Below are 24,862 nucleotides of genomic sequence, written 5' to 3' on the forward strand. Positions count from 1 at the left end.
CACTCTCTAGTAAGCACCCAATAGGAGCCTGGTGCTACCTCAGGTGCTTTAAGCCTTTCAGTAACATTAGGAGGAAAAGACTTTTATCTCTTTCTACAATTGAGCAAATGAGTCTCAGAAATATGCCCAGAGTCAGGCTTGTAAGCATGTAGTCAGAATTTGAATCCACACCTGACTGCCACTGAAGTCCTTTCCACTCTCACTTGCTAACCCTCTGAGTATTTTTAGTACTCTCATCAGACATCACATAACCTTTAGGTTGGCATTCACAAGCTCCATGAGGGCAGGGACTACACCAGTCTTGTTAATCATTTAATACCAGCTACCATTGACAGGACAATATTTGGATGCTCAATTTTTTTTTGAACTTTTAATATACTTTATTTTCTAGAATCGTTTTAGGTTCATCACAACAAAATTGAGTGGAAAGTGCAGAGAGTTCTTATGTATCCCCTTCCCCGACAAGTGTATAGCCTCTCCCACTATCAGTATACCGTATCAGAAAGGCACACTTGTTCCAATCAATGAACTTACACTAACACCTCATCATCCAAAGACCATAGCTTACATTAGGGTTCACTCTTGGTGTTGTATATTCTATGTGTTTGGACAAATGTGTAATGACATGTCGCCACCTTTATAGTATCAGAGTATTTTCACTGCCCTGAAAATCCTCTCTGCTCTGCAGATTCATCCCTCCCTCCCCACAACCCCTAGCAACCACTGATCCTTTTACTGTCTTCATAGTTTTGCTTTTTCCAGACTGCCATATATTTGGAATCACACAGTAAGTAGTTTTTTCAGACTGGGCTACTTTCATTTAGTAATATGCATTTAAGTTTCCTTCATGTCTTTTCATGGCTTGATAGCTCATTTCCTTTTAGTGCTGAATAATATCCCATTGTCAAGATGTACCACAGTTTATTTATTCATTCACCCACTGAAGGACAACTTTGTTCCCTCCAAGTCTTGGCAATATGAATAAAACTGCCATAAACATCCACATGCAGGTTTTTGTGTGGACATAAGTTTTCATCTCCTTTGGATAAATACCAAGGAATACAATTGCTGGAACGTATGGTAAGAGTCTGTTTAGTTTTGTAAGAAATTGCCAAGCTGTCTTCCAAAGTGGCTGTACCATTTTGCATTGAATAAGAGTTCCTGTTGCTCCACATCTTCATAGCATTCAGTTTGTCAGTGTTTTGGATTTTCATCATTCTAAATGGTGTGTAATCAATAAATATTTATTCAATAAATTAATTTTTGGCCGGGCGCGGTGGCTCACGCTTGTAATCACAGCACTTTGGGAGGCCGAGGCGGGCGGATCATGAGGTCAGGAGATCGAGACCACAGCGAAACCCTGTCTCTACTAAAAATACAAAAAATTAGCCAGGCGTGGTGGCGGGCGCCTGTAGTCCCAGCTACTCGGAAAGGCTGAGGCAGGAGAATGGCGTGAACCCGGGAGGTGGAGCTTGCAGTGAGCCGAGATTGCGCCACTGCACTCCAGCCTGGGAGACAGAGCGAGACTCCGTCTCAAAAAAAATAAATAAATAAAATTAAATAAAAATAAAAATAAAAATAAATTAATTTTTTATCATAAATTAAAATGAAATAAAAATTGAAATCATTAGGAAAGTACAATTATAAAATCTATTATTTGCATTGTCACTTTTTAAAGACTGGAGGTAAAGGGAGACCTTCCATATTCAAGCTCTAACCTATCACTTTCATGTCACCATCCACCATGCCACTGGGCAAACTGTTCAGTCTGCTCCAAGCGGTAAATCTGCTGAGTGGAGACGTGGGGGTTGGCGGGGAGGGAGAAGAGAGGAGGTGGATGATAAGAATGTACTTTGGGATCTTAGTTTAAAATCCCTCTTGTTGCTACATTTTATTCTTCTCTAGCCACTGTATTCTGCTCCCTACATTTGAGCTCCAAATATAGCCACATCCCTTTTATTATCATAATTAATTGCTATGAAGTCTGCTACCATTATTACAAGGAAAAACAGTAGTTCCATATTAACACATTTCTACTTAAAAGCCAATATTAAAATATGTTAAATCTATAGTAATTTAAACTGGTACACATATAAATAGAACAATGCCAAATTATGAAATAAACCAAAATGCATGAGGAATTTATTATGATAAGTGGCATTTCAGTTGGGAAAAAAATGGATTCATGAATAAACAGAGTTAGTGTTGATAGATTCAATTTGGGGAAAAAATAGGGATCACTACTTCATACCTTACACCAAAATGAATTAGAGAATTATTGAAACTATTAATAATTTAAAAGGAAACTATAAAAAGACTAGAAGAAAACAATGTGATTTATTTAAACAATCTATGAGTAGGGAAGGGCTTTCAAAGAATAACACAAAACCCTAAAACTTTAAGTAAGTTGATGCATGACCACATAAAAATAAAACATTTTAGCCATTCATAAATGGCCAAAAAATAGTCCAAAGACAAAATATTTGAAAGATATGTTTGTAATTCATATCACATCAAAGGGATAATTTTCCTAATACATAAATTGTGCTTAGAAACCAGTGAGAGAAAATATCACTAACCAATTTGAAAAAAGTTAAGTTATATGTACATAGTTTACAGAAAAATACAAATGGGTCTTTAAAATAAGAAACGATGTTAGGTCTCACTCATAATGAGAAAATATACTGAGATGCCATTTTGCTTTTAAAAACTGGCAATGGGGCCGGGCGCGGTGGCTCACCAAGCCTGTAATCCCAGCACTTTGGGAGGCCGAGGCGGGCAGATCACGAGGTCAGGAGATCGAGACCATCCTGGCTAACACGGTGAAACCCCGTCTCTACTAAAAATACAAAAAATTAGCCAGGCACAGTGGCGGGCCCCTGTAGTGCCAGCTACTCGGAGCTTGCAGTGAGCCGAGAATGCGCGCCACTGCACTCCAGCCTGAGCGACAGAACCAGGCTCCGTCTCAAAAAAAAAAAAAAAAAACTGGCAACGATCCAAAGTTTGAAAACATACTCAGATGGCAAAGGTGTGGGAAAAAGGCATTCTTGTATATTGTTGATAGTACATTGCTACAAGCACTAAATGAAACACCTATCAAAATTATACAGGTACATAGCCTATGACCTACCAATTCCACTTTCTTGTATTCCGTCAACAGATATACTTGCACGTGTGCTTGTGCATGTTTTCTTGCAAGTCCCATCTACATCAGGAGGGAGTGGTTAAATAAAGCATGGTGCATTCTTTATCATAAAAGAGGAGGACAAAGTTCTGTATGTCCTTTATCCTTATGAGGTACAATCATCAAGATATAATTTTCTGTAAAAAGTACATAGCTTTGATCGAAACAGAAACACAATGGCACATAATATATGACTCCACTTATATGGCATTCAAGACCAGGAGAAACTAAAAGATGGTGATAAAAGTGAGAATAGCAATTATCTCTGGAGAGAATAGGAAGAGGCACAAGGGAGACATGGGGGTGCAGGAAATACATATCTTAATCCAGGTGGTGATCACATGGGTATATACTTGAGTAAAAAGTCATCACACCATACACAAATTCTGCACTTTACATGGCCTCTTATTTATAAAACAAATCCACAAGCAAGACACTGTACTATACATATAATACTCTATACTTTGTGCAAAAAAAGAAAAAATATATATATCTGTATATGTATGTGTTTATACATGCATAGAATATCTCTAGAAGGCTACACAAGAAATTGATCATGTCAGAGGAGGGATTCTGGGTGAGTAGGGGCAGGGGTGAGTGAGAGACTCCTTACCAGATATCTTTTGCTACTTTTGCATTTTAGACCATGTGAATATATTACCTTATTGCAAAACATGCAATGACTAAAAAAACACACCACCTAGAATTGTCCGAGACCTCTGGGGCTTACTCAGTCCTGATTACAAATGCCAGCCCCACAGGAAATTGGAGGGTCTAAAGTCAGCTCTCTGCTAGTGTTGCCTCTCATGCCACAAGGTGTCACTATGGAAGGCTGGGTCTGTAAGATCTGACAGATACTGGTCCACCACCAGCCCAATAAATTACATATATAAAATACGTCAGATAGTTATAGGCACAAGAAAAAAAAAATAAAATAAAACAGAGGTAAAGTATTAAGCAAGGGAGTGAGTGGGAGAATAAGGGAGTCCTGGCTATTCTAGGTGGGCGGTTTATGGAAGGCCTTGCTGATGAGGTATCATCTGACATCTGAATGTAGCAAGGAGACAAGCATTGTGAATATCTGGAGATAGAGCAGTTGAGGCAGAGAAGACAGCAGATGTAAAAGCCCTGAGGTCAGAGTATGCCTGCCATGGCTGAGAAACAGCTAGGATGCCAGTGTGGACGAAGTAGAGAGAACTAAGTAGAGAACAGGAGAGATAAGGAGTGAGAGATAAGCAGAGGCTAAGATCACAAAGCGCCTTGGAAGCCACATAAAGACTTAGATATTTACTCTGGGAAAGATGTGAAACCAGTGGAATATTTCAGCAGGGAGAATCAAGAGATTATTTTTTGGACCTAGTTAATGGAGATATTAGGTGGGATATACAAGTCTGGGCGTTAGGAAAGAGATACAGGCTGGAGATATAAACCTAGAAGTCATCAGATTTCTCTTCCCTCCAAATGAATTACTCTTTGGGGTCATTGGGTTTCTTGGGGGCCTTTTCTTGCCAGCACATCTTGCTCCAATCCAATCCACTCAGCGAGGTTTCCTAACTTCACATCATAGGAAGTAGATGTTTGGATATCTATTTCTCTATCTCAGAAGGCAAACTCCTCTATCACCACCACTCCATATATCAAAGACTAAGGAGCACAGCCTTTGAAAAATCACACACATGTGCCCAATGTACACAAATCCAGCTACACTCTTCTTCTAGAATCATAGATGCATATTCAGTTGTTTTTTTTATTTCCTTAACCAGGAGGGCCTACTTAACTAAATCTCCTCTGAACTAAAAAGGGCTCATTTGTCCACTGAAACATAGCTTTACAGACAGGTTAATGTCACTTAAAGTTTTTATTTATGCCTTACTAAGGCTTTCATGACATTTCTATAAGTTTTCACCAACTTTTGTAAGTCTTTTGAACATTTTTCCATCATTGTCTATTTCTCCTTAACTAACATCTAAATTATCCATTTGCTCCTCTTTAAAATATATATGCCATTCAACCTTTATGGAACGGAAATCAAGGCACAAGGCTTGTTTATCAGCTGAATGACTATGAGAAAGTCACTTCATTTCTGTAAGCCTAAGTCTCCTTATTTGATACTTCATTATTGTCTTCAAGACGTGAGTGACTTATATTTTTGTTTATACCTTTCTATATTTTTTTTTACCTAAATTGATGATAATGCCTCTGTGTCTCCACCAAAATCTCATGTCGAATTGTAATTCCCAGTGTTGGAGGAGGGGCTTGGCGGGAGGTGACTGAATCATGGGGGCAGACTTCCCCCTTGCTGTTCTTGTGATAGAGTTCCTCCAAGATCTGTTTGTTTAAGTGTGTATTAACTCCCCTACTCTCTCTCTCTCTCTCTCTCTGCTGTCATCCATGTGAAGATGTGCTTGCTTCCTCTTCATTTTCCACCATAATTGTAAGTTTCCTGAGGCCTCCCCAGCCATGCTTCCTATACAGCCTGCAGAAACTATGAGTCAGTTAAACCTCTTTTCTTCATAAATTACCCAGTCTCAGGTAGATCTTTATAGCAGTGTGAGAATGAACTAATATATAAAATTGGTACCAAAGAAGTGGAGCATTACTATAAAGACACCTGAAAATGTGGAAGTGACTTTGGAACTGGGCAGAGGTTGAAACACTCTGAAGGGCTCAGAAGAAAACAGGAAGAAGGGAGAAAGTTTGGAACTTCCTAGAGACTGTTGTTGAATGGTTGTAACCAAAATGCTGATAGTGATATGGACAGTGAAGTCCAGGCTGAGGAGGTCTCAGATGGAGATGAAGAACTTATTGGAAACTGAAGTAAAGGGCACTCTTGTTATGCTTTAGCAAAGAGACTGGCGGCATTGTGCCCCTGTTGTAGAGATCTGTGGAATTTGAACTTCAGAGAGACAATTTAGGGTGGCTGGCAGAAGAAATTTCTAAGCAGCTAAGTGTTCAATATGTGGCATGACTGCTTCTAAAAGCCTACGTTCATTTGCATAAACAAAGAAATGACCTGAAACTGGAACTTATATTTAAAAGGAAAGCAGAGCATAAAAGTTTGAAAAATGTGCAGGCTGACCATGTAGTAGAAAAGAAAAATCATTTTTCTGGAGTGGAATTCAAGCCTGCTGCATAAATGTGCGTAAGTACAGAGAAGCCAAATGTTAATAATCAAGACAATGGGGAAAATGCCTCCAAGGCATTTCAGATACCTTCACAGCAGCTCCTCCCATCACAGGCCCGAAGGCCTAGGAGGGGAAAAATGGTTTTGTGGGCTGGGCCCAGGTCCCCACTGCCCTGCACAACCTCAGAACATTGTTCCCTGCATCCCAACTGGTCCAGCTCCAGCCATGGCTAAAAAAGCCCCAGATACATCTCAGGCCACTGCTCCAGAGGGTGCAGGCCAGAAGCTGCCAAGGTTTCCACTTGGTGTTAAGCCTATGGGTGCACAGAGGGCAAGAGTTGAGGCTTGGGAGCCTCTGCTAGATTTCAGAGGATGTATGGAAATGCCTGGATGTCCAGGCAGAAGTTGGCCTGAACTGCAGGGGTGGAGCCCTCATAGAGAGCCTCTACTAGGGCAGCATGGAAAGGAAATACGGGGCTGGAGGCCCCACAAAGGGTCCCAACTGGGGCACTGCCTAGGGGAGCTGTGAGAAAAGGGCCATCATCCTCCAGGACCCTAAATGGTAGCTCCACCAACAGTTTGCACCATGCACCTGGAAAAGCCACAGGCACTCAATGCCAGCCTGTGAAACCAGCTTAGGGTGCTGTACCCTGCCAAGTCACAGGGATGGAGCTGCCCAAGACCTTAGGAGTCCACCCTTTGCATCAGTGTGGCCTAGATGTGAGACATGGAGTCAAAGGAGATTGTTTGGAGCTTTAACATTTAACGACTGCCCTGCTAGGTTTTAAACTTGCATAGGGCCTATAGCCCCTTTGTTTTGGCTGATTTCTCCCTTTTATAACAGGACCATTTACCCAATGCCAATACACCCATTGTATCTTTGAAGTAACTAACTTGTTTTTGGTTTTACAGGCTCATAGGCAGAAGGGACTTGCCTTGTCTCAGATGAGACTTTGGACTTGGTCTTTTCGGTTAATACTGGAATGAGTTAAAACTTCGGGGGACTCGGGAAGGCATGATTGTCTTTTGAAATGTGAGAACATGAGATTCGGGAGGTGCCAGGGGTGGAATACTATGGTTTGGCTCTGTGTCCTCAACCAAATCTCATGTCAAATTGTAATTCCCAGTGTTGGAGGAGGGGCCTGGTGGGAGGCGATTGAACCATGGAGGTAGACTTCCCCCTTGTTGTTCTTGTGATAGAGTTCTCCCAAGATCTGTTTGTTTAAAAGTGTGTCTTTTACTTCTCTGTCTTTCTCCCCTTTTGGCCAAGTGGAGACTTCCTTCCTTCCCCTTCACCTTCCACAATGATTGTACGTTTCCTGAAGCCTCCCTAACCATGCCTTTTGTACAGCCTGCAGAACTATGAGTTAATTAAACCTCTTTTCTTTATAAATTACCCAGTCTCAGGCAGTTTTTTAGAGCAGTGTGAGAACAAACTGATATAATGATACTTACGTAGTGATAACTGATTAATAAGAGGCTTTTTATGTTCTTTGCAAGGAATGAAGGAAACATTGGCAAGTGAAGGGAAGCATGAAGGGAACACAGTAGCATGCACATAGTAGAAATAATATATGTATTATTGTTGTTATTATTACTATTAACCTGAATTGTCCATTCATTTTTTAACAGATGCCAATATTTTATAAGACATTGTGCTTGTTTCCATCAAGTACCAATATTTGTAAAAGTATACATTGAGTAATAGTAAAATATAAAAAACTTTTCTAAAGCTCATCAATAAATATTTTATTCAACTTTTAAGTTCAGAGGTACATGTGCAAGTTTGTTTTACAGGTAAACTTGTCTTGTGGGGATTTGTTATACAGACAATTTCATCACCCAGGTATTAAGTCTAGTACCCGTTATTTTTCCTGATCTTCTCTCTCCTCTCACCCTCCATCCTCCAGTAGGCCCCAGTATGTGTTGTTCCCCTCTATGTGTCCATGTGTTCTCATCACTTAGCTCCCACTTATAAGTGAGAACATGAAGTATCTGGTTTTCTGTTCCTGCATTAGTTTGCTAAGGATAATGGCCTCCAGCTCCATCCATGTTCCTGCAAAGGACATGATCTCATTCTTTTTATGGCTGCATACTATTTCATGATGTATATGTACCACAGTTTCTTTATCCAGTCTATCATCGATGGACACTTATGCTGATTCCATGTCTTTGTTATTGTGAATAATGCTGCAATAAACATATACATGCATGTGTCTTTATAATAGAATTTATATTCCTTTGGATCTGTGCTCAGTAACGAGATTGCTGGATTGAATGGTAGTTCTGTCTTTAGGTCTTTGAGGAATCACCACACTGTCTTCCACAATGGTTAAACTAATTTATGCGGCCACAAACCGTGTGTAAGCATTCCTTTTTCTCTACAATCATTTCAGCATCTGTTATTTTTTGACATTTTAGTAATAGCTCTTCTGACTGTGTGAGATGTTATCTCACTGCAGTTTTGATTTGCAATTATCTAATGATCAGTGATGTTGAGCTTTTTTTCATGTGATTGCTAGCCATATGCTTGTCTTCTTTTGAGAAGTGTTTGTTATTTTTTGCCCACTTTTTAATCTTTTTTCTTGTAAATTTGTTTAAGTTCCTTATAGATGCTGGATATTAGACCTTTGTCCAATGCATAGTTTGCAAAAATTTTCTACCATTCTATAGGTTATCTGTTTACTTTGTTGATAGTTTCCTTTACTGTGCAGAAGCTCTTTAGTTTACTTAGATACCATTTGTCAATTTTTGCTTTTGTTGCAATTGCTTTTGTCGTCTTCATCATGAAATGTTTTCCTGTTCCTATGTCCAAAATGTTATTGCCTAGGTTGTCCTTCAGAGTTTTTTATAGTTTTGAGTATTACATTTAAGTTTTTAATCCATCTTGAGTTGATTTTTGTATATGGTATAAGGAAGGGGTCCAGTTTCAATCTTCTGCATATGGCTAGTCAGTTATCCTATCACCATTTATTGAATAGGCAATCCTTCGGTTTTTGTCAAGTTTGTTTTTGTCATTGATTGTTTTTGTCAAGTTTGTCAAAGATCAGATAGTTGTAGGTGGGCACCCTTATTTCTGAGTTCTTTATTGTGTTTAATTGGCATATGTGTCTGTTTTTGTACCAGTACCATGCCATTTTAGTTACTGTAGCCCTGTAGTATAGTTTGAAGTCAGGTAGTATGATGCCTCCAGCTTTGTTCTTTTTGCTTAGGATTGCCTTGGCTACTTGGGTTCTTTTTGTTGTTGTTCCATATGAATTTTAAAATAGATATTTCTAGTTCTGTGATTAATGTCAATGGTAGTTTAATAGGAATACCATTTAATCTATACATTGCTTTGGGCAGTATGGCCACTTCAATGATATTGATTATTCCTATTCATGAGCATGGAATGTTTTTCCATTTGTTTGTGTCATCTCTGTTTTCTTTGAGCAATGTTTTGTAGTTCTCCTTGTAGAGATCATTCTCCTTCCTGGTTACCTGTATCCCTAGGTATTTTATTCTTTTTATGGCAATTGTGAATGGAATTGTGTTCCTGATTTGGTTCTTGACTTGACTGTTGTTGGTGTATTGGAATGTTAGTAATTTTTGCACACTGATTTTCTATCCTGAGACTTTGCTAAAGTTGTTCATCAGCTGAAGGACCTTTTGGGCTGAGACTACGGGGTTTTTTAGATATAAGATCATGTCATCTGCAAACAGAGATAGTTTGACTTCCTCTCTTCCTATTTGAGTGTCCTTTATTTTTTTCTCTTGCCTGATTTCCCTGGCTAAATTAACTAGCTATGTGACCTTGAGAATATGCTCAACCTCTCTGAGACTCTGATTGCTAATCTATGAAATATAGACAACAATAATTCTATTCATAAGATTGTTAAAAGTAATATTTAAATGTTGGGAGGATAAGCACTTAGTGCCGTACTAGATCTGATACGTTGACACTACACAAAACACTTAGTAAACTTAGATAATAATTATCCACATTTCCAACAGGAAGGTCAGCTGGAGCAGGGCAGATAAAGAATCCAGAGAAAAACTGAATACCAGTTAAGGGCAAACCAAGAATTCAGGTACAGAAGACAAGGGAGTTCCCAGTTTTCAAAAGTTAAGCAGAAGAAGGTAGATATAATGGAGATTCTCACTTAAAGCAGCAGTATTTTGTCCAGATCAAGCTAAAATCAAGCACGTATTGAGTTGTTCATAGCGGAGAGGAGATGGAACATAGTGATCAAGAGACTGGGTTTTGTAGAAAGTCTCGGATTTTAGTCCTGATTCTGGAATATACCAGTTACATAACCTCAGTTCCCCAACCCTCAATTCCTCATCCATAAGCAAAAAAATAAAAGTCCTAAGATTTGATCACCAAAGTTCCAACTCGGACCCCCAGTGAACATCAAGCTCATTGTGGCATCAAGACAGGTGTCATGAGAGTCAGGTTGCCATGGAGAGACGTACTCAGGCCCCAGACACAGACCTGTATTGACTCCTAGATTAGATGTGTACCATGCAATTTAGAACAAGCTTCTTAATCTTTCTGAGCCAGAGCTTCCTCAACTATATATTGGAGATAATAATAATTTCTAAGTAAGATAGGGTAAGCAAAACACCATTACAATGACTGGCACATACTATGTATTCAAAAAGTCATGATCACTGTTGCTTATGCTTGCTCTTTCCAGGCACTTTGCTACATGTTGGAGTTACAACAGTGAACAAGAGTAGATTTCATTCCATCTTTCAGATATTTAAAGACAGGTGCTATGTCCATATCCACTCTGGTCTCTTCTTCCTTAGCTATTCCCCCATGACAAGATGTCCCAACATGACCCTCTCTTTCCTGGCCATTGTTAGACAAGCTCTTTTTTGTAAATAACCCTTTGGAATATGGCACCCAGAGTGGAGATGATATCCAGCCATGATGTGATCAACCTGAAATGTCATAAGATAAGAATTTGGCTTTGACCTTAACACTGTACTTCCGCTAACACAACCAACATTTCTATTAGTTTTTTTTTTTAATTCCTGCAATAGTTACAAAGGAAACTACAATAGAATTGTTGCTAAACTCATTGGTACAGTGTACAGCATGAAAAATTATTCAGTTATTTTAAGCAAGCTGAAAAAATAAAGAAGTAAATACTCTGTATGAGAATCCAAAGTAGAATCATGGAGCAGAAAGAGTCTATTATACCTCCTTAATTTTGTAGGCAGTCAGGATCACTCTAAATTAGTACCACAGAGAAGATGGATATTTCCATCTGGGGAAAAAAAGAATCCATTAAAATGACTAAGAATAGAAATACTTGGCCAAGAAGAAATAAACTGTGAGTATATTTTAAAGGCAAACTCCATAGTAAAGTTGAGAAGATCTGTAATAACGATGTCAAATATCTTCTTTTAAATCTCATAAATCCTACCACAGGAATAGAGTGGAGTGAGAGCAGATTTATGCCTTTCTACAAAGGCAGAATCTTCTACCAATACTTGCAGATAACTCAATAGGCCACCAACAAGTAGCTACTGCAACCTCAGAACTTAGACAATCCCTTTTACAAATTAGAATAAAGAGTCCTAGAAGACAGATTATATTCTCGGAGCTGTTTTCACAGGACTATTTTCTGGCTCTTTGATTTATTTGCCTAGGTCTGAGTGTCAGAGGCCTGAAAAGTCATCTCTGGATTACAGAGATGAGCTTAGCATGAAAGTCACATTTTGTTTTATAAAAGCAGCTCAAGCATCAGAGTTTGAATGGCTCGGCACCTCTTTAATCAAACCGGGGCTGCTCAGTGCAGGGCTTTGTAAGTGAGCTAATTAGTAATGTGCCAGAGACTTACCTGGTTAATCAAATGATTAATCACTCAGTAGACTTCATTCCTCTTGTTTTCTGGCTGTCTTTGGCTCCTGTATTTGGTGTTTTTGTATTTTTGGGGTAATTAGCATTTTAATAGCTGGCAGCCACCATTCAGGATAAAAAGAAAAAAGTGACATTGTCTCATTTTAACCATTTTTTGTACACATAAAAATGAGACAGAGGGGGTTCCTTTCTAGAACAGGTTATATGGCTTGACCAAGAAACGTTAAGCCAGTTCTGAGGAAATATGATGTTTGGGTACAAGAGGATTTGAAACTCTATGGAAGGTTTGCGCCTTCCTTTACATATGCAGGCCTGGTTAGAGAACAGATTTTTGAAAATCACATGACCATAAATCAGCTGACTTGATTTTTAGGTTTCTCCCTTCTATTTATTTAATATTTTACTCTTTAAGGTCGTTTTAAAGGGAAAAGAAGGCTAGCCATTTTGGCAAATTCTAATATTGAAAATAGGGTTGCATATTTTATAGTTTTGTTGAGAAAATTGATAAAGTAAGTGCTGTAGTTTGGATGTTTGTCCCCTCCAACCTCACATTGAAATTTAATCCCCAGAGTAGTGATGTTGGAAGGTAGGGCCTAATGGAGGTATTTAGGTCCTGAGGGCAAATTCCTCATGGATGGCTTGGTGCCATCCTCACAGTAGTGAGTGAGTTCTTGCTCTGTTAGTTCCCATAAGAGCTGGTTGTTAAAAAGAGCCTGGCACCTTCCCCTTCTCACCTTTGCTTCCTCTCTCACCATGGGATCACTGCACACACCAGCACCCCTTAGCCTTCTGCCATGAATGGAAGCAGCCTGAGCTTCTCACCAGGAGCTGAGCAGATGCCGTTGCCATGTATCTTGTACAGCCCAAAGAGCCAACAGCCAAATACATTTTTTTTAATTTTATAAACTACCCAGCCTCAAGTGTACCTTTATAGCAACACAAACAAAGACAGTAAGTTAACTTTAAGTTCCATTTTATGTGCTTTCTAGATAAGACGTATTAAAAAAGAACAAATGCATTCCTTTAACTGCAATGTTCCAGCTCTGATCATGTCCGGATTAATGATACTCTTAAAGTTTAGTTATCCAAACTGTTAAAGAGCTTAATTATTGTTTTAAAATATAATAATATAATGGACCAATTTCAATTTAATATCTTAAAATCATTGTCACTCAAAAATATGCAAATTGCTAAGAACTATATTAATCAGTTTCCAGAAATATGTGCACAATGTCATTACAAGTACCCATGAAAATCTGCCCTCCTGCCCTGTCCATGTGACTCCTCAGCCCGTCTTCATAGCCCTGTGGATCTTCACCATGCACACACACCATAGGAGAAGATCCTCTTATTATCCCAATGGCATGGATGGCAATATAACAACAATTATAAATTTGTTTACAATAATTATTTTGGTTGATTCCTGTATTTGGACTCCAAAGTAAATTGCTTTCCATTGCCACATATGCAAAATTCCTACATTCATTCCCAGTACAGAAAATGTAATCAAATAATACTTGACTTTTTTAAAAGGCTAGTGTAAGCCTGAAAGTAGTTGCAAGTGGCATAAGGGTCAATAGGCTTCCATCCTGAAAAGGTGGGGATTCCCTGACCTTCTGGAAACAGCAATATTTCCAGTTGGAACTTCTCTGTCTCTCTCTTTTTATTTTTTTGAGACAGGGTCTGGCTCTATCACCCAGGCTAAAGTGCAGTGGTGCAATCTCAGCTCACTGCAACTTCTGCCTCCCAGGCTCAAACAACTCTCCCACCTCAGCCTTCCAAGTAGCTGGGGCTACAGGTGCATGCAATCACACCCAGCTAATTGTTGTATTTTTTTGTAAAGACAGGGTTTCTCCATGTTGCCAAGGCTGGTCTTGAACTCCTGGGCTCAAGCAATTAATCCATCTTGGCCTCCCAAAGTGCTACAATTGCAGGCATGAGCCACTGAGCCACCTTGCCCAGCCCTAGCTGTAATTTTTCAAACTGCATGGTTCATCATCTCTTCAAAGTAAGTCCCTGATCTTCTGCTTTAGAGAGCCACTGTTTCTGGTGAGAGGAGGTCAAGCACCTCAGGGATGGGGTGAGAGACATGTGGTGTGTGAGTGTGCATGGGTGTGTGTGAGTGTGTATGTTTGACTCAAGGAAGAGGTGAAGGTCAATCAACATTATTGGGTGCCTTAAAAAGCAAACAGAAATTTTAAGGATAGGAGTATCCTTATAACTTCAGGATAAAATGGAGAAAACATGGGAGGGTTGAGAATCGAACTGGAGGGATTATATTTCATTTATTCATATTTCATTACTGTCCCAGAATGGTTTCTAGAAACCTATAATGTAGGCAAAAATTAGTTCTTGAGGCAAAGCTTTGATTATCGAAAAAAAAAAACTCACAAAATGAAGGATTATAAACAAATACCTCTAAGTTAAAGTGCTCTTTAATAACTAGAAAACAGAGTCATCAAAAGAGAATTCAGAATAAAGACTAATTGTTCACCTTATTTCCAAGACAGCCCATCCAAGTAGAGGTCCTGAGGGGGGAAATGTGGCCATTTCCTGGACCAGGCATATCCTGTGGTCAGGAGCAGTCCTAGAAATATTAAGAAATGTCACAGGTTTTCAGTTTTTCCTTCTTCAGTTTTACCTATCTCCAATCTGCCTGCCTCCAGAATTATCTTTTTAAAACACAACTCTCTCCCAGTGATCATTTCAAGCTGCCTTGGACTTGCCACAGTGTTGTCCATCAGATTTCCCCAGTGTCCATCATTCCTTCCCCCACTCTCTCTGCTTCTGGATTACATTAACCCAAAACACCACAAATGTTGTAGCATTCTGTTCCCACTGGACTAAAACAGGACCCTCCATCATCTTCAAGATCTCTCCACCAAATAATTTCTGGACTTCCACAGGCAGAATCTTACTCCTTATTCCTGAACAATTCTACTCATGCAGGCCTCTGCACCTGGGCACTAGGCGTCAAGGTGCCCACTGCTCCTCTATAGTACTCAACCAAGCCCTTGTAAACCAAAAGTAAAATTCTAAGCCCCCCAACCAATTGAATGGACCTTCCTCTCAGCCAAGGGCATTCCAAAGTCAACCTGGAAAACTAGTTCAAGCCATGATGGGAAAGGGGGAGTCAGACTTGCCTCATTATATCCTTCTCCCTTTGGAATTCAGGCATAACTGATCACCATTAACATGAAAATAGAAATCTTAAGACTGACAAAAGACTCTTTGTAACAATGAAATATCAAATTTCAATGTGACTCCAATATAACATTACATGACAGATAGCAGGTCTTGAAAGAAATCGAAGTATTTTACCCCCAAAATATACTTAGGTGACATATTTTGAAATGGCCCTGCAAATCTGTCTCTTGTCAAGGAAATCTACATTCTGGAGAGATTCCCCTTACCTTTCCAGGTCTCTTCCTGATCCAAGAAAGATTAACTTAGAGTCTGGAATGTTTTTAACTCTGACAAGAAACATTTACCATCTACTCTCTCTGAAGCCTACTACCTGGAGGCTTCATCTACATAATAAGAACCTTGGTCTCCACAACTTCTTATCTTAATGCATATATTCCTTTCTATTGATTCCGGGACTTTAGATAATAGCTTAAATATTTAAACCAATTGCCAACCAGAAAATCTTTGGCCTGGAAGGACACCCCCACTTCACCCTCCACTTCAAGTTGTCCTGCCTTTTGAGACTGAACCAATGCCTACCTTACATGTATTGACATCTGCCTGTAACTTCTGTCCCACTAAGATGCATAAAATCAAGCTATAAACTTCTAAACTGATTGAGACTTGTCTCACATATTTTTTGGTTTATCCCTTTTACCTCTGCTCTGCGAAGCCTGATGTTCAATGACCCAAAGGCTTTGATGTGCTAAAGCATCAAAAATTTTGGTAATATTCTGACAATTGGAGAAGAACATTTCTATCCCTTTTGTATAAACCTCCAAGAACAGAGAAAGCAGTACCAAACTGTATGCCTCTTATCCCAAAGTTTGTAGATATTTAAACAAAGCAGTTATTTTCATTTCTATGTATGGCAACTCTGTGCCGCTTAAGATCCATCCTTTAAAAAAGCCTAAGGCAGGTTAGGAGACAAACCCAAATGGTGGCCAGAGCATAGGTTTTTTCTTGGGAGTCAGCTACCCACTTCCTAAAACCTAAGGCCTCTCAACTGCTTCTCCAGACATGCCCAAATGTGTCTGTCTGGATCCCACAAGTGGAAACATTATGACTTCTTTCACAGGAGGATCCTCAATATTCCCCAAAATAGTTCCATCAGATACAAACCTGAAGTTTTCCCAATAGCCTCAAGCATGCCTGGACCTGTAAGCAGACCTGGCCCATGCTCAAACTGAAACCGAGCTACACCTTGATTTATGGGTTGGATGGGAGAACATGAGTATCTGCCAAAAAAAGGAAGTATTTGAACCACATTTTGAAGAAAGAGTCAGATTTATGCAAACACTGGGGGGCAACGATTCATGAAGAGGGAACATGACAGAGAAAACAGAATCATGACAGAGGCCAAATATCTAATGAATTCATTTTAATCAAACTTTGTTAAGGTGTCCAGAGAAGGACATACTGACATTCTTTGAGATCATATTGACTCATAGTAACCACTCAATAAATTTTGTCGAATGAATAAATGAACAAATCATTTCACTTTCTTTAAGTGAATTAAATTTGACTCTGAGTCTCAGCTTGCTACAGACAAGAAGGATTCCATTTCAGTCACTTTTGAAGGGGAATTCCTTCTCTTCCTAGGGTTTTAAAGACAATCAAGGAGGTTGACGTGGTGTCCAAAAAGTAAGAGATTACTCCATCATATCCTCATCTTCCAATTGTCTGTTTTGTGCATGAGGCTACTGGACGAACTTGTCCTGCCCCATCTAGCAGGTGAGGATGCTTCAGGTGGGCTCAGATGTACTTTCACAATAGTCCTTTTCACTCAACAGAGGCCTGACCGCAGAACCAATGCCTGCTCGTAAAACCTCAGTGGCAGCCTCCACAATCCTCTCACAGACACCTCCCCATCTTTGATGCATCAGACACATAGGTCACAGATCTCTGCCACTCATGGAAACACTAAAAGCACTACCTACCCCTGTCTCCACCAGAGAAAAGGAAAACATCTCCTTTCACCTTTGAGTGAATCCCGTTCTATTTCCTGGGCCCATAGCACCTTATAAACCATGAGTTTATAAGCCCAAATAGAATTATGTGTGTTTTTCTCCAGGTGCTTTACAATTTTTGTTCTTAATCCTGATGCATAGAAACTATTAATAATCCCTTAGACAAGGAACTCAAACTCAGAACACAAAGATTCACCTCTTCTATTATGGTAAGGAAGAGGAAAACATCTCTTGCCCATTCAGGTCTCTTCAGAGTAGCCAGAACAAAACCCAAAATAAGGTTACAGCATATAATTTTGCCCCATCATCACACTAATCCCCATGATACTGTGCATAATTGTGTCCAAAAAAATTGAATTGAGAGTCAGAAGACTCCACCATCCTGGATGCACTTCAGCACAGTATGGTTCCACTGTCTCCATGTAAATTTTGTCCTAGGGATCTCCCAAGACTATCATGGAGATCATATGAGAAAAGAAATTTTATAAATGCTGGAAGCCAGGGAAAGAGTGCTTGCTAGTGTAGTGTGGACCATGCCAAGAGCCAACAGACATCTAGATTGGCTGTGCCTGCTCCCTGTGATTCTGAGAAAACGTCCTCAGAGTTCTAGTAACCTGTCTGACCTTGGAACCAGTGCCCCATCTCCTCATTGGCTGTTGTCACCATTTCCCCTACAGTCCTGGAAGAAGAACAGGCCCTAGTGGTGACCCACAAGAAATGCCAGGCAGAAATGCGATCCTTGGGCCACTGCAGGGCAAGAGAGCAGGTCAATCACCTGCGCAATGTTTGCTGTGGGGCCCGAGGCCTGAAAGGCTGCTTTGTTCAGCCACCAGGTAAGCTGCAAGAGGAAGGTGCTTCTCCAGCCACTGCCACCAAGACCTGCACAAAGCACTTATTCAGAGACCCAGGCCTAGCCATGCCCTCTGATACTGCCTCTGACTTACTGGGTTGCCTATACAAAGATCATTTCCCCACCTGCACCCTCCCATTCCTGACCCTGCTACTGCACAATGCCACTCAGAGAGCATGGGTAGAATATTACATTCCAGAGAGAAAAGGCAATGCTCAGGCTGAAAAAAGACCAGGCTGCAGTTGAGGACAATCCTCTTTCACCACAGAGCTCTCAATGTCCCTGCAGACAATAGGCCTCTGTGCAGCCCCATCTTCTTATGCAAGGACGACTTACATGTTTTCATCTTTGGAAACTTCAAACTGCTCAGTCCCCAGGAACAAGGAAATGTCTGTCTAGGAGAGATGAGGAGAGAGGAGGTGAGATTTGTCACTTCAAAATAATCTCCTGGCCAGGTTTATTTATTCCCATGGGCAATGCCAGATTTTTGCCAGTTTATTCTTTAATTCATTTAAACAGTCAATGTCTACAGAACACCTACCATGTGTTAAGACCACCCTGCCCTCAAGCAGATAGTGTCCAAGGGTTTGAAAAAGCATTTTGTAAATTGATTTTGTATGGGCATCCATTTTCCCACTGAACTTTACACCTAACATTTGATCTTCATTCTGTCCTGGCTCCTGAATCCCTTCTGAGTTATCATTATGTGAGCATAAAGATCAAAATGTTGAGTTTCCCAGGCACTCTCCTGCTAGTGGAAATGCCAACTGCCATAACACCTATCGAGGATAATTTGACAACGTATTTAAAAACTACATATGTGTTTACCCTTAACCCTAGCAATATTACTTCTAAGATTTAACCCTGAATATACACCTTTAATATATGTTTATTATTACATATACATAGTGTTACCCAGTGCAACACTATTTTTATATGTAAAATATTGGAAAGTACCTAAACATATCCAAGAATAAGAGACTGGTCGAATATACCATAGTATATATACACAATAGAGTACTATGCTGCTGTTAAAAAAAATGATGATCTCTACACACTAATTTGGAGCAATTTCCAGGAGATACCGTTAAGTGCAAAAGCAAAATGCAAAGTAGCGTATATAGTATGCTATCTTTTGTGTAAAATATAAGAGAAAATAAGAAAACATACAAGTTTCTGCTTAACCTTACCCCCTACAAAAGAAAGAAAAGAAACAAGGAAAGGAAAAACAGAAAGCAATTAAATTGGTTACCTACAGAGATGAGGAAACAGGGAGAAAGAGATATGGGAAAGAGTGACACTCCTCTAAATACAGCTGCTCACAGGGCTTTGGCTTAAAAAGCTGTTAATGTTTTACACGTTAAAGAAAATAAAATGTATCCAATAAATATGGGAAGGGCAAAAAAAATTCTGAAAGCAAACCATAAAATTGAACCCAAGTGTATTTCAAATGAATTGCATAACCTCACTGACCAGAGAAACAGGTAGAAAAGTTTAACAAAAGTCACATGAACACTGCATTCAACTATATATATGCTCAGGGTAGAGGGTGGGAAACCATACATTCTGAACTCTTTTTAATGAGTTTGTTTTTTGTAGTGGTTTAAGTGAAGCAATTCAAAAACTATTTTACGTATATTATGGAAGTAAGCAAATAAAGAAATGTTTTGATATTGATGGGATCCAGAATTTTCATTGTGGAAGAAAGGATGTGTAAATATGGAGTAGAAGAAGGAAATAAAGAATTCTATGATGGTGGATTGAAATTGGAGGCTATTGCTAGGGATTCAGGTTTTCTAATGTATATGTGTTTGTGTATACCTTTCCTGGCTCTTTCCTAGCTCTGTCTGCTGAAAGGGTCTAGAAGCAAAGACACTCCAGTAGCAATGAGCATACTTAGCTCCCAGATTTTTGTCTCTAATGCCATTCCCCACCAAAAGGAACCAGGGCACCACAGAGAGATGGCTGATTTCAAAGCTGGGGCAAGTTGTGTATAACATGAGTCTGGAAAAATGAGTTGTGCCAGAAAGTAAAGAAATACTCAAAAAGTGGTTGAGAGCATATCACAAGTACATAGGTGCCAGCTTGAAGGGGCTACCACTGACTGAATATGACATGATTTGACCACCAATTAATTAAAAGTGGTGATTAATTATAGAACTTTAAAAATAGGAATCCTTGGGTCCATTTTTATGATAAATCTAGATAGATAGATGATAGATAATAGATTAGGTAGATAGATGATAGATAGATATAGATAGATAGATAGATAGATAGATAGATAGATAGATAGATAGATATAAGTAAAAATGGTAAATTAGAAGTGCTAGTAAATACAGAAGTTCTGAAGTTGGAAAAAAATCATCATTTTGTAACCATCATAGTATAAAACTGGTTCAGACAAAGGAATCATCCATAGATGTTAAATCTATGGGGAAATTTTGATAAGGAGAATGATATGTACTTGCATGACCTTAAAATGTCTCCCTACATTTTGCTGATTGGTAAGAGAAAGAGAGAAATAGTAACTAAACGGTAGAGAAATGAAAAATGACCTTGACTGGGTGATCAACGTTAACATCACCAATGAGGGGCAGATGGACACCATGTACTTCCAAATGCCATGCCCTGAGAAGGACGTCACTTAAGTGGCCTAGAATGCATAAACTGAAGCAAATTATGAGGAAATATGAGATTGCCATCCTGCAAATTAGATACACTCTATTTTAAGCAGGGAGGAGGCTGTATTTGTTTTTAATGTCAGTATCATAAAAGAAAAAGAAAGCCTATAGAAATGTTTCAGATTGAAGGAGACTAAAGATACATGGCAACTAAAGCCAATACTTAGCCTTTGACTGATCCCATAATGGAGGTAAAAAAAATGCTATAAACGATATTATTGAGTCAAGTGACAAAACTGGAATGGGGACAGCAGATTATATCAAGGTATTACATCAGCATCTACTGAAATTAATAACCACCTTGCAGTTATGTAAGAAAACACCATTATTTCTAGCAAGTACACACTGTAATATTTAGGATAAAAGCTATAATATATGCAACTTACGCTCAAATGGCTCTCCAAAGCTGCGTGTGTGTGTGTGTGTGTGTGTGCGCACATGCATGCTCATGTGTGTGTGGAAAAAAGAGAAGAAATGGTAAAGGAAATGGGGCAAAATGTTAACAACAGTAAAATATGGATAAAGGACATATGGCTGTCTTTTGCACTGTTTTTACTCTGTGATTTTTCTTCAAATTTATTTTCATTTTTTAAAAAATATTTTTGAGTTCTGGCACTCTGAAGATTTAACAAAAGGAAAAAATGTGGATTTTTTTTTCAGCTGCCATAAAAAGTGGAAGTAATTCTTTGATAGAAGAAAATTCCCATAGACTTGCACAGAAATTATTTAGGAGTTAATTTTCCCATTATATTTTTCTCCTTTGAGAAGCTTCCAGTGATTTCAAACACTACAGTGATTAAAAACTCAATTGGCTGAAACCAAAATCACATTAATAAAATAAAAATCAAAATTTAAATAGTCAAAAGGAAGAACAATGGAAAACACTTGCTTAATTTTTACCTGCAAGTATAGTTAAATTGGAATTATTTGGTCAAACATATTTACAAATGTCACAGAGAGAAAATAACCAATACAATTTTGAGAACTACATAATGGTTTAAATGCTTCAGAAGTACAATTTTTAAAAGTTAAACAATAAAACATTCAGTAGATTTATAGAATCTTTCATTATTAAATAAATGACTGTATTTTTCTTCTTAAAAATTTTTTTAAAACTTTTTTTTTCTTAATTTTGAGTTTCTGGTGATTACGTTTCAAAAGAGCAATGTGAACCTTATTGCCTCAGACTACGCTCTGGTAAATGTCAGCACTTTTCACTGCAGCAGCTCTTGGCCCTTTCACGTGTTCTTCCTAAAGCCATTATCTGAAGATTCTGACATGTAAGGGACACATTCCGGGTGCACACTTCATTGCAGAGCACAGAGGGTAAGGTGAATGAAGATAAAGTGTTTCCTCAGTCAGGCTAGCAGTCCTTGGTACTTGGGTCATCTTAAGTTACTTGGAACAATGATACCTACCACATCGTGCACCAGAATTATACCAAGAACTTTATGCATATTATCTCATTTAATCTTCACAATACTGAGATGGGGCAATAATGTCCTTGGAAAGGAAGTCAAGATATAGTGAGTTTGACCTGTGAGAAGTGGCAGAGCCAAGACTAGAATCCAGATTTTCTGGTTCCAAAGCTTGTGCTCTTTCATCTGTATGGTGTATTACCTCCCCGAGAGGTAGAGAAACCAGGGCCAACTGGCCAATCTTACACAATCTCTAGCTCTTAGTTCAGATGCTACGGCCTCTACAAAGTCTTCCTTGAACCCCAGGAAGGCATTGATGCTGCTTTTCTTATTCTCCCATCTCACTTTGCACATACCACCAAAAAAAAAAAATGATAATCTTGTTGCTTTATTGTTTTTGCATGTTTGTTTTACTTTCTGCACTTTGATTTCTTTGAGAATAGAAATTAGCTTTTCTTCTCTAGATTCCTAGTGACTATCATAGGGACTAGTTCATAAAATATATTCTATAAATGCTATTGAAGTCATATTGGATTTTAATAAGTATTTATTGAGCCTTTAAAACAGCTGTGCAGTGCTCTCATTTCATTCATACAGAAATTGAGACTTAACTTGAGCCTCAAGTCAACAGCTTGATAAGATTTTGTGCAAAGGCTAATATGATCTTACACCTCATTAATAGAAAAATCGTATGTAGAAAGAGAAAATGATGATGAGCATTTTTTCATGTGTCTGTTGGCTGCATAAATGTCTTCTTTTGAGGAGTGTCTGTTCATATCCTTTGCCCACTTGTTGATGGGGTTGTTTGTTTTCTTCTTGTAAATTTGTTCGAGTTCTTTGTAGATTCTAGATATTAGCCCGTTGTCAGATGAGTAGATTGCAAAAATTTTCTCCCAGAGAAATGCAAATCAAAACCACAATGAGATACCATCTCACACCAGTTAGAATGGCGATCATTAAAAAGTCAGGAAACAACAGGTGCTGGAGAGGATGTGGAGAAATAGGAACACTTTTACACTGTCGGTGGGACTGTAAACTGGTTCAACCATTGTGGAAGTCAGTGTGGCGATTCCTCAGGGATCTAGAACTAGAAATATCATTTGACCCAGCCATCTCATTACTGGGTATATACCCAAAGGATTATAAATCATGCTGCTATAAAGACACATGCACACGTATGTTTATCACAGCACTGTTCACAATAGCAAAGACCTGGAACCAACCCAAATGTCCAACAATGATAGACTGGATTAATAAAATGTGGCACATATACACCATGGAATACTATGCAGCCATAAGAAAGGATGAGTTCATGTCCTTTGTAGGGACATGGATGAAGCTGGAAACCATCATTCTCAGCAAACTATCGCAAGGACAAAAAACCAAACACCGCATGTTCTCACTCGTAGGTGGGAATTGAACAATGAGAACACTTGGACACAGGAAGGGGAACATCACACACCAAGGCCTGTTGTGGGGTGGGGGGAGAGGGGAGGGATAGCATTGGGAGATATACCTAATGTAAATGACGAGTTAATGGGTGCAGCACACCAACATGGCACATGTATACATATGTAACAAACCTGCACGTTGTGCACATGTACCCTAGAACTTGAAGTATAATAATAAAAATAAATAAATAAAGAATAATTAATAATATTAAAAAAAGAAAGAGAAAATGGATGACCTAATCCACTACAGCTAATCAGGCCAGGCCCAAAGACTTAAACTGAGGTCTACATCCACATGAAGGCAAATGTCGGCAGACTGGGTAGAGCCTGAGAGCAGTATGAAAGTAGATGGTGCTCAATGCCAATGCTGTATAACTGGAGATCAAAGGGACTAGGGGTAATGACAACTTAGGGAGTCATGATGGCTATTTTCAAACACCTTAGTGCATTCAACTTCTCTAGCTGAGCACCAACAGATGAACTTCAGCTAATGTATAGATGTCACCAGGAAGGATTTTCTTTCAATAAAATAAAAAAAATATATATTCTTTTGTACCTATCTCCAAAGATGGAATAAGCTGCTTCAGGTAATAGTGAGCTGTCTGTCATTAGAATTACACAGGCAATGAACGGAAGACCACATGTTAGGAAAGTTTTAGAGGGGATTCTTAAACAGAATAGTAGTCTAGGTTAGGGGCTCCTAAATTCTGCTCTTTGGACTGATGTAAAGCTACCACAACAAAATATAAACAAAAGTAGCACGTTTTTCACAATACTGTATTAATTCAATTTAAACAACTGTCCTTTATTTAAAAATTATGCTTTTTGGCATCACATTTCTTTTTCATAATGAAATGAGAATGACAAGCAAATGCCTTGACTTGGAGGAAAAAAAATAGTTTAACTACTCTGTGTTGGTTTCCAAAATGTCTTTTAAAATTATAGTGACCTATGAGATTCAAAAGTGTATCAGCTAATGCACCAGATAACCTCTGAGGTTCCTTCTACCCACAAGAGTGAATGACTCTACATCTCACAGACTCTGAAAACCGAGTTCCAGCAACCAGGCCCAGTAAAAATTCACTGGTTGGAGTCATGCATGCCTGGCTTCACATCAGGGCCAGCTGCTTACCAGTCAAGAGAC

General features: G+C 38.9%; 1 long non-coding RNA gene across 2 annotated transcripts in view; it reads right to left on the minus strand.

The window, feature by feature from the left end:
- LOC115835153 overlaps positions 1-24,862 on the minus strand; it is a 201,766-nt gene that overhangs the window by 48,931 nt on the left and 127,973 nt on the right. For both annotated transcript variants that reach the window (XR_004030098.1, XR_004030097.1), the window contains exons 3-4: positions 18,505-18,563; positions 14,657-14,749 (exon numbers count right to left, since the gene is read on the minus strand). This is a non-coding gene — a long non-coding RNA (uncharacterized LOC115835153). The remainder of the gene's footprint in view (positions 1-14,656; positions 14,750-18,504; positions 18,564-24,862) is intronic.

This window comes from Nomascus leucogenys, chromosome 5 (genome assembly GCF_006542625.1).
Source record: "Nomascus leucogenys isolate Asia chromosome 5, Asia_NLE_v1, whole genome shotgun sequence".
NCBI classification, from domain to species: domain Eukaryota; kingdom Metazoa; phylum Chordata; class Mammalia; order Primates; family Hylobatidae; genus Nomascus; species Nomascus leucogenys.